This window comes from Ictidomys tridecemlineatus, chromosome 8 (genome assembly GCF_052094955.1).
Source record: "Ictidomys tridecemlineatus isolate mIctTri1 chromosome 8, mIctTri1.hap1, whole genome shotgun sequence".
Classification (NCBI taxonomy): Eukaryota; Metazoa; Chordata; class Mammalia; order Rodentia; family Sciuridae; genus Ictidomys; species Ictidomys tridecemlineatus.
Genome location: NC_135484.1, coordinates 120,565,081 through 120,575,367, shown reverse-complemented (window position 1 = coordinate 120,575,367; position 10,287 = coordinate 120,565,081). Strand labels below are relative to the sequence as shown.

The 10,287-nt window shown below is 43.5% G+C and overlaps 1 pseudogene across 1 annotated transcript; it reads left to right on the top strand.

Annotated features, from left to right (window-relative positions):
- Nucleotides 1–383: 383 nt before the first annotated feature.
- Nucleotides 384–4,393, top strand: LOC101961229 (HLA class I histocompatibility antigen, alpha chain G-like; annotated as a pseudogene). The gene is made up of 7 exons (XR_013424550.1): nt 384–400; nt 1,362–1,477; nt 1,749–2,010; nt 2,254–2,516; nt 3,449–3,723; nt 3,841–3,954; nt 4,354–4,393. The product of XR_013424550.1 is annotated as an HLA class I histocompatibility antigen, alpha chain G-like (transcript).
- The last annotated feature ends 5,894 nt before the right edge of the window (nt 4,394–10,287 follow it).

Genomic DNA, 10,287 nt, shown 5'->3' with positions numbered 1-10,287 from the left:
TTATCATGGTTTAAAGAAGAACTAATGGGGCTGGGGATGTGGCTCAAGCGGTAGCGCGCTTGCCTGGCATGCATGTGGCCTGGGTTCGATCCTCAGCACCACATACAAATAAAGATGTTGTGTCCGCTGAAAACTAAAAATAAATATTAAAAAAAATTAAAGAAGAACTAACTATGTATATCTGTAAATAAAATGATATTGTGTAAAAAATGAAAATATTCACAATTATTAGGCAGAAAAAGTATAAAATCTTTTAAAAATGTTTACTTGAAACATCTTCTAGAGAGAGATTGAGATTAAACAATTAATACTTAACTTGGTGAAGCCCTATTTGTGGAGATCTAAGGAAATGTGGCCTAGGAAATGTCCTTTCCACTATCTGAATGAATTTACAGGAATGGTGAGTCTGCAGTGGAGTCTGCTGGTGTACAGACAGTTTTCACTGAGAGTGTGACTCCTACAGCTCAAGATCCCAGGTGAAGTGAGAGCTGCAGAGCTGCCAGTCACTGGGAATCACCCTATGCCTCCTTCAGATTCTCACTCAGAATAACCTTGCATCTACAACCCCTGGGAAGAGGAACCAGGGAGCCAGGAAGTGCCATTGAGGCTAAACCAACATCCTTTCACTGGATCAAGGTTCAAGCACAGGTCTGGATCCTAGACTCCCCCTTGTCTGAAGCACATAGCTCATGAGGAATACTTTGGTCTCAGCATCCCCAATAAGGGATTTTTCCCCCCATTGAGTTGCTTTCAGTGGAAATTGTCTGAGCAATGCACCTCTCTCATGACCTTGGCACTGCTGACCTTCCTGCCTGGAGGGCTTCCCCCAGGTCTCCCAAGGCATCCTCCCTCACTTCTCTCCTGACTCTAGTCTCAGTGTTGCCTGACTTCTAGAAAATTCCAATTCTCATACTTATTACCTTCTACATACTTTTCCTGCCTTGATTTTTCTCCACAGCATAAATCATGACCTGATAAACCACACCACTGTCATTTAATTTATTCTTTGTCTCCTAATCTCCTAAAACTATAATGAACACCCCATGAAGTATGGATTTTTGTTATTTTTAAGCTATTTTCCCAGAACAATTACAATATTGCCTGCCAGATTGTGTGTGTATACATATATACATATGTGTATATATATATATTTGTTGAATGAAAGAATCTGAATATATTTTATTTTTAATATGATGATCACATCAAAAGTCCTCATCAAGAAAAATAACTATAGGGTAAAAGGTAGATCCTTTTAGTAAAAGCAATTTGTTTTAAAATTTTTGTGTTCATTTTTTGTTTTGTTTTATTGTTATTGTTTTTTTTCTGAGGATAATAATATAAAACTGTATTTACTCACAAAGTCCTCAGAGACAGGCTGGGACTGGAGGTCTCCCCAAATCTGAGAATAGGATCATGGCGCGCTGAACCCTGTTCTTGGTGCTCTTGGGGGTCCTGGCCCTGACCGAGACCTGGGCAGGTGAGTGCGGATTCTGGAGGGACCACCGGGAGGAAGTGCTGGACAGGGGGAGATTGCGACCCGCTGCCACCGATCTTTAATCCCCAACTCCTACCCTAACTACTCTTCCTTGGTAGTTTACTGCCCAGACCCCACTACTTCGTCTCCCTCCTGGTCCCTCCCCTCTCGAGTTCTGCATCCCGCCGCGCCTGTTCGGTTTCACCAGCACCTGCCCCTCCTCCGTTCCTCCGGGTCTCATCCAACTGGGATCCTGGTCGCACCTACCCTTCAGGCTCCCATTCTTTGAGATATTTCGATATCGCCATGACCTGGCCGGGCCGCAGAGAGTACCAGTACATGACCGTCGGCTACGTGGACGACAAGCAGTTCGTGCTCTTACGCCGCCAATCCAAGGATGGAGCCGCGGGCGCAGTGGATGGATCAGGTGGGGCCTGAGTATTGGGAAGATCAGACACGGATCTGCAAAAACTCGGCACAGATCGACCTAGGAACCCTGCGCAACCTGCTGGGCTACCACAACCAGAGCGAGGGCGGTGAGTGACTCCGGTCCGGGTAGGAAATCACTACCCCCACCACCCTCCACTGGCCCGAGCTGTCCCTGGTCCCCAAGTCCAAGGTTCATTCCCAGTCTTGGAGATTCGCGAACACCCTCCACCTGGGGAAAACCTGCTGGGGGCCGTTAACCCGTTCCATTTTCAACCTTGGTAGAAATCCCCTTGGATTGGTGAGGGTGGGGGCTGGCTGGGGGCAGTGGCTGACCACGAGGACGGGGTCAGGATGTCATAGGCTCCAGTGGACCCTGGGCTGTGAAGTGAGGCCAGATGGACGCCTCCTCCGCGGGTACCCTCAGGCAGCTTTTGTAGATTACCTTGCTTTCAAGGAGGACCTGCACTCCTGGACCACGGTGGATGCGGCGGCTTGGATCACACTGCACAAGTGGGACACGGAATTTTACAGGGCCTACCTGGAGGGCCCGTGCGGTGCGTGGAGTGGCTCCACAGATACCTGGAGAAGGGAAAGGAGATGCTGCAGGGCTCAGGTATATGAGTTTCTTGGATATCTCTCCTCTGCCCTCCTACTGCTGCTGGCGTCTTTGAGGAGGGGGGGAAAACGGGATTCTGGTTAGAATTCTGCAGCTCTCTGGCATCTGGAGGGAAAGGGGGAGATCAAATTTTCAGATCCAACACCAGGGAGTGAGAGAGAAGGTCCCTGAAATAACCCAGGAGCCCTTCCTTCCTTCCTTCTTTCTTTCTTTCCTTCCTTCCTTCCTTCCTTCCTTCCTTCCTTCCTTCCTTCCTTCCTTCCCTCCCTCCTTCCTTTCCTTCCTTCCTTCCTTCCTTCCTTCCTTCCTTCCTTCCTTCCTTCCTTCCTTCCTTCCTTCCTTCCATCCTTCCTTCCTTCCTTCCTTCCTTCCTTCCTTCCTGTACTGGGGATTGAACCCAAAGACTCACTGCCAGCTAGGCAAGGGCTTTACGACTGAGCCACCCACCCCACTTTTTTGTTTTCTTTTTTCACATTTGAGACAGGATCTCTCTAAATTGTTCAGGCTGCCCTTGAACTGAACTTGCAATCCTCCTACCTCAGCCTCTGAGTAATAGTTGTGCACCACAGAGTCCGCCAGCACTTCCCCTTGACTTAAGCAGCTGATTGGGAACTCATCTCTCCCACATCTTGTTCTTTGCCCCACGTTTAAAGCCTTTGCTTATCAGACTCCAGATATTTTGAGTTTCTTGGCCTCCAGTCAGAAACAGAAATCCCTTTTCTCCCCTTCAAAGACCTCGAGCCTCCTACCTGGGCTGGCTTACTCTGATTCTAGACCTTTCCAAGGAATAAGTTATCCCAGATGCCTCTAGGTGTTTTGCAATCTCCTCCACCCTCAGTGTCCTGTCTAGTCTCTGATGGTCTCATGAGTGCTGCTTCAGTGTACCAGGAATAATGCAAGGTGGCTGAATTTTCCAACTTTTCCCCTAGACCCCCCAAAGACATGAGTGACCTACCACCTCAGCCCTGAAGGAGACATCACCTTGAGGTGCTGGGCTCTTGGCTTCTACCCTAAGGAGATCACTCTGATCTGGCAGCGGGATGGGGAGGATCAGACTCAGGAGATGGAACTTGTGTAGACAAGGCCTGCAGGGGATGGAACCTTCCAGAAGTGGGCAGCATGGTGGTGCCTGCTGGAGAGGAGCAGAGATACACATGCCATGAGCACCATGAGGGGCTGCCTGAGCCCCTCACCCTGAGATGGGGTAAGGAGGGGATGAAAGTACAGAGCCTGTTGGCAGGGAAAGTGGAAGCTCTTCTGGAGGGTCAGGGCTTAGAGCTGGGGGTCAGGATCCCTCACCTACTTCCCCTTCTCTTCCCAGAGCCACCTTCTCAGTCCACCATCCCTGTCATGGGAATTGTTGTTGGCCTGGTTCTCCTTATAGCTGTGGTCACTGGAGCTGTGGTGTCTGTTATGATGCAGAGGAGGAATGCAGGTAGGGAAATGGAGGGATCTGAGTGTTCTTGTTCCAGGCCCCTGGTAGAAGTGAACTCTGCCTCATTAATGGGAAGCACCATCCACAGGCACTTGCTGATGCTCTATTGTATAGCACAAGGAAAATTCATCACAAATTTATTACCTTTATGGTGGTGATGATGAAGACCTGATTCCCAGAAGTCAGAGGTCACAGGGAAAGTCACTGCTGAGGACAGACCTCCAGGATGGCAGTTGATTAAGTTCCTGAATATCTCCTTTTCTTATCTTTCCCTGAGTCTGTGGTCGCAATCTAGAAACTTCCCTGAGGTCTAAGACTAGGGTGTTCCTCTGGGCCTTCATGGCCCTGCCTTCTCCTTGGCTCCTCACAGGTTGTTGTTTTTATTTTTTTCTCTCACAGATAGAAGAGGAGTTATCTAGGCTCCAAGTAAGTATTGGGGAGAATGTTGTCTCTGGAACTTTTGGGATAGTGTGTATAGGAGCCCATGGGGGAACTCACCCTTCTGGGCTCTGAGTATATCATGTTTTTCTGCCCTAAGAAATGACAGCGCCCAGTGCTCTGATGTTTCTCTAGGCCTGTAAAGGTGAGACCTAGAGGGCCTTAATAAGTAGGAGAGGGGTTGGGGCACAGGAGATTGGACTAGGTTACAGGTACTCTCTGGATCTTTTGAGTGAGCTATAGGTTGTTCAGAACATTATCACTGGTAGGAACTTCCCTGAATTTGTTCATGGTACTTTTGTTCTGAAGCATGAAACAACAGCCTTGTGTGGGATGGAGCAACACAAGATTTGTTCAAGTCTCCCCTTTGTGATTCCAAGAACACAGGGATTCTCTTCTCTTTCTGCAACTGGTTTCTGTTTTTGTTTTTTTTTTTTTTTTTTTTTTTTGGACTGGAAATTGAACCCAGGGGCACTTTACCACTGAGTTACATCCCCAGTCCTTTTTATATTTTACTTTGGAGTCTCACCAAGTTGTTTAGGGCCTTGCTAATTTACTGAGGCTGGCCTTGAATTTGCAATCCTCCAGCCTCAGCCTCCTAAGTAGCTGAGATTACAGCTGTGCACTATCACATCCACCTCTGCAGATGACTTCTGAATGTGTCTGTGTTTCTATGAGCATAATGAGAAGAGGTGAAGCGACCAGCCCAACCCTGCTTTCCAGGACTCTTGTCCCCACATTGTCTCTTCTGCAGTCACCTTTCCTGTACCAGCAGAGATACAGCTGGGACGACTCCATCCTAGGTTCAACATCAAGGTGCACTGAACTACAACTTCCTTCCTGAAAATAATAATCTGAACATAATTTTTTTTTCAAAATCTCGACCCAAACAATTGAGTGGTTAATTAACAGAGAAGATTCCTAAAATTTGAGGGAGGAAATAAATGGAAGCACTGAGAACCGATGGGGACACAGTATCTGTGGTATCAAGAGATGGATTTTCAGACTCATAAGCTCCTGTCCTTCTTCCATGGCCTTTTCCTGGATTGTCCTTCTTTATCCAATATTTTTTTTAATATTTATTTTTTAGTTGTAGGTGGGCACAATACCTTTATTTTATTTTTATGTGGTGCTGGGGATTGAACCCAGTGCTTCACGCATGTTAGGGGAGAGCTCTACATCTGAGTCACACCCCAGCCCATTTATCCAATCTTTTAAAGTCTGATTTCTAATTCTAGGATTAGCTGAAAAGAGGGATCCCATAGATCCTATTTTAGACAAATTCCTGCTGATATTCATTTTCTGCTCTGCTCTTGTATACCTCTCTCCCTGTCATTAGCTCTAGTAATTCTAGCACTGGCTCCAAAGTAAATTCAAGTATTTATAATTTAGAGCCTAATTTAATTTTTTTGGTACCAGGGATTTGAACTCAGGGGTGCTTAACCACTAAGCCACATCCCCAGCTCATTTTTTATATTTAAATTAGAGACAGGGTCTTGCTGAGTTGCTTAGGGCCTCACTAAGTTGCTGAGATTGGCTTTGAACTCACGTTCCTCCTGCTTCAGCCTCCCAAGCTGTTAGGATAACAGGTGTGCACCACCATACCCAGCCTTAATTTATATTTATTTGTAAAATAGGACCTGTGAGCCAAGAATTGTCATTTCTGAAGGGAGAAATGTACTTGTATGCTGTGAAGTGCAGGAGGCCTTGTGTGTGTGTGAGAGAGAGACAATAGCACTGTTACAAAAGTCCAGACAGCCCTGACCTCAGTGTTAGTGGACCTTGTGCTGCAGTAGCCACTGAGCAGCACTTGACCTGAGGCTCCATTAAAAAACATAGTGTGTTAGAAGACAGAAGGTGCTTTATAGTAATCATTCATTCATTGTGTACTGGATATGTGACACACTGTTTTTTGCATGTGGGAACCTTATTGAAGGAGAAATAGAAAAATTGCCTACCTTGTACAGCATGTGCCATAATGGGAAGAGGCAAAGGATACACTCTAGGCAGAGTAAGGAAAATTTTGATGTTAGAAGGTGGAAAGTATTATGGGAAAGGTGATCCCAGTGTGTGGGGACAAGGAAGATGACTGTTTTATTAAGATGGTCAGCATGGAAATCACTGGGAAGGAGATCTTTGAAGCTTTGAAGAGCATGAGGAATCATTCCTTGAGGGTGTCCAGAACAATTTCGTTCCAGGCAGGAGAAACTTTAGGGCAAGTGCACTGGGGCAGGAGTGTATCTACATGTTCTGGAAAGAATAAGGAAGTGGGGTGTCTGAAGCAGTCACTGAGATTTGGATGATGGTTTAACCAGATCATGAGTCCTGGAGGATGCTGGAAGATTTTGTACTTTTTCTCTGAGAAATAGGGAGTTGGAAGTCAGTTTGAGCAGAAGAGGACCACCATGTGATTTGTTTTGTAACAGAAATGTGTTGTAATAGGAACTGTGGTTTCTCTGCTGAGAAGAGAATCTTGAGGCTGCATAACTAGGTTGCAGCAAAACTGCAGGGGACTACTAGTGTTCTGTTTCTGGATGCAGACATGGTCCCCTCAGCAGAGATGTGAGCAGTGAAAATGGTGGGAGTCATCAGATCCTGGATCTATTTTAAAGATGGACTTTACAGCATTTCCTAATGGACTGAATCTGGAATGTGAGAAAGGAGTCAAGGAGGATACCAATGGTTCTGGACTGTGGAATAAGATAGGTGGAGTTGCTGGAAGACTATGGAAGGGGCGTACTTGAGGATAACTGAAGATGGAGTCGTGGGTGCCTTGGGTGGAACAGGAGGGGTCAGAGTATTGGGAAGAGCAGATGAGGTATGCCAGGGGTCACACACAAATTTACCAACTGAAGTTTTGGACCCTACTTGGCTACTATCATCAGAGCGAGGGCGGTGAGTGAACCCAGGTCCGGGTCAGAGGTCACAACCCTTTCACATCCCTCATGGGTATCCCAGGTCCCCAAGTCCAAGATGCAAGAATCCATGCATCAGCAGCAGGTGATGTTCTTCCACTTGGAGTTTCCTTATTTGTGGATGGAATGAGGGAGGACCATCTTCATTTCTGGCATTTCCATCTGGAGTTTACTTTGCCTCAAAGGCTGAAGCAATGAAAAATAACTATGTGAATGGGAAACCTTTCCTTGAGAAAAGCTTTAATAAACATCTGGAGCTTGAAGATGCTGTTGAGGCCTCTGAACCCCAAAGGAAAGCTTTGAAGGGAAAATTACAGAAGATGTTATAGAAGTTGAGATCTACAATTCAACTGGATCTAGGGGGCTTATTCCAGCTGAAGTTAAGTATTACTTAGAAGCCATTGCATAATAATAAAGTGACTGAAAAATCCAGAACTTCAGATAATCTATCTACTTACCATGTTTAAGCTATATTTTGTTTTTCAGACTTTTGTATACTTATTTCTGCGTTGTTTCATGAAGTTACACTTTTATAATAACACTTATAAATCATAATGAATTAAGTCCAAAATAAATAAAATAACTTGCTCTAAATCTATTTTTTTTGTAAGCTCATAGCTAGCTACAAAGCAAAAACCTATGGTATATGTGATAAAAAAAAAAACAAATAATCCCCCCCAAAACAAAAACAACAAGATACTCTCTAAATAAATAAGGACACTGAAGTAACTGCTTTCATGCCTTACAATGCTATGAATTAGTTAGTTCAGTTTTTGGAATTTATGCATATGGAATCATATAGCATCTGCTTTTTTTGTGTCTAGGTGGTATTGATGAAATGTATATATGTATGTATTTTTAGTGAGATCATCTGTATTTTGCGTACTGTAATAGTTTGTTCATTTTCATTCTGTAAATATTCTTTCTCTATTTTTAAATCTCTCCACTAGTGCAGTCTGCTAAAAGCCCTCCTATACTTCTTGGACTCCTAGTTACCACTCTGACTTTGACAAATACTTTGAAGCAGAGTGTTACCAAATACTGACAGCACATACCTAGCATTTCCCTCTCTGAACTCTGGTCTCATGGAGTCCTCAGTGCCTTGGTGGCTCTGCGGTGTCTTAATGTGGATGTTCTTACCTACCAGCCACTTTCACCATTGTTCCTGAAGGAGGCTCAGTTTGAAACAGGCTGGTCTGCCATCACTGAAAATGGAAACTTGTGTGGTTTTTTTTAAAAGATACAGTAAGAATTTCTAAATCTTTATGCTATAATTAGTTTACTCATGATGAAAACTGCATATGAATCAATTTACAAATTCAATCCAGTAAGAAAGGAAGAATCCCTTGGCAGACTAACTGACCAAAAATGCCACTTTTAATTTTTCCTCACAAGTGAATAAGGCCAGTGAATTTGTTTAAATAATGGCTTAGAGCAATCACAAGTTAGGGATGATTTCTCTGTCTTGATGTTCATGACTTAAAAACAATAACACACACACACACACACACACACATACACACTTTGCAATTAAATATGTACATTTGGAGTTTTCTCAATTTTCAGGAGGGATTCTGTGTGGCCTTGAGTAAGTGTTGGTTTTTATGTTAGTCAGATTTGCAAAAATACCCAACAAGAACAACTACAGCTACACATTATGTAGCTCTCTTTCACCTCTCCATTCTGTTCTATACCCTTTGGCCAGTACCATATTCTCTTTGATTAATGTTATCTTTATAAAAAATCTTAAAATAGTATTACATAATCTTCAGTGATATGTTTTCATTATAATTCAGTTCAAAATATTTTCTAATTTCTCTTAAGTTTTCTTCTTTGATCCAGGTTATTTTGAAAGGTGCTTTTGAATTTTCAAATATTTATTTTCTCCCTCTAGATAAGTTGCTTTTGATTTCCAATAAAATCTGTTTTGTCCTCAAGCATACTATGTATGAATTCAGACTTTTGAAATTTGTTGTTGACTCATTTTAGTGAATATACTTAGGCACTTTAAAAATTAGTATAGTTCCCAAAAGAAGACGTACATATGGCAAAATAGATATTTCAAAATAGGTATTTAAGACTTTTGAAATGTATTGTTTTCTTCCCCAATAGATTTAACAATATAATTTATTTTACATAGGTTAAGATATTAGGTGTCCACCAAAAGCTCATGTGTGAGTCAATGCAAGAAAGTTTAGAGGTAAAATGATTGGGTTATGAGACTCTTAACCTAATGCAGGCATTTATTCCCTGATAGGGATTAGTTGGGTGGTAAGTAAACGTATGGAGATAGGGTGTGGCTGGAGGAGGTGGGCCCCTGGGAGTGTGTCTTTGGGGTTTATATTTTTCCTCTGATAAGGGGAACTCTTTCTCTCTGCTTTTTGGATCCATGTCCTCCTCCACACTCATTTGCCATGCTATTCTGCCTTATCTTGGGCTCAGAGCAGTGGAGCTGTGTATCTATGGACCGTGACCTCTAAAACTGTAAGTGCCAAATAAACTTTTCCTTCTCTAAAATTGTTCTTGTCAGGTCTCTTGGTCATAGCAGTGAAAAAAATACTTTTTCTTGGTATTGGGGATTAAACCAGGGACCTTTACCCTGAGCTACATCCCCAGTCCTTTTTATCTTTTATTTTGAGGCAGGATCTCACTAAGTTGCTGAGGCTGGCCTCAAACTTGTGATCCTCCTCCTCAGCACCACCATGCTTGGCTTTGTTGTATTTTTTTTAAACCAGAAGAAAGATTTTGAACGTTTTCACTATAAAAGAAATGAGTGATGGGATTTAGCTCACTGATAGAGTATATGAGGCACTGAGGAAAATAAAAAGAAAATTCCCTGAGAGTCTTTTTAAGCCAGACAAGATGGCACATGCCATTCAGGAGACTGAGGTAGGAGGATCATGAGTTTGAGGCCAGCCTCTGGAATTTAGTGAGATCTTGTCTCAGGTGGGAAAAAAAAAAGGCTGGGGCTGGGAATGTA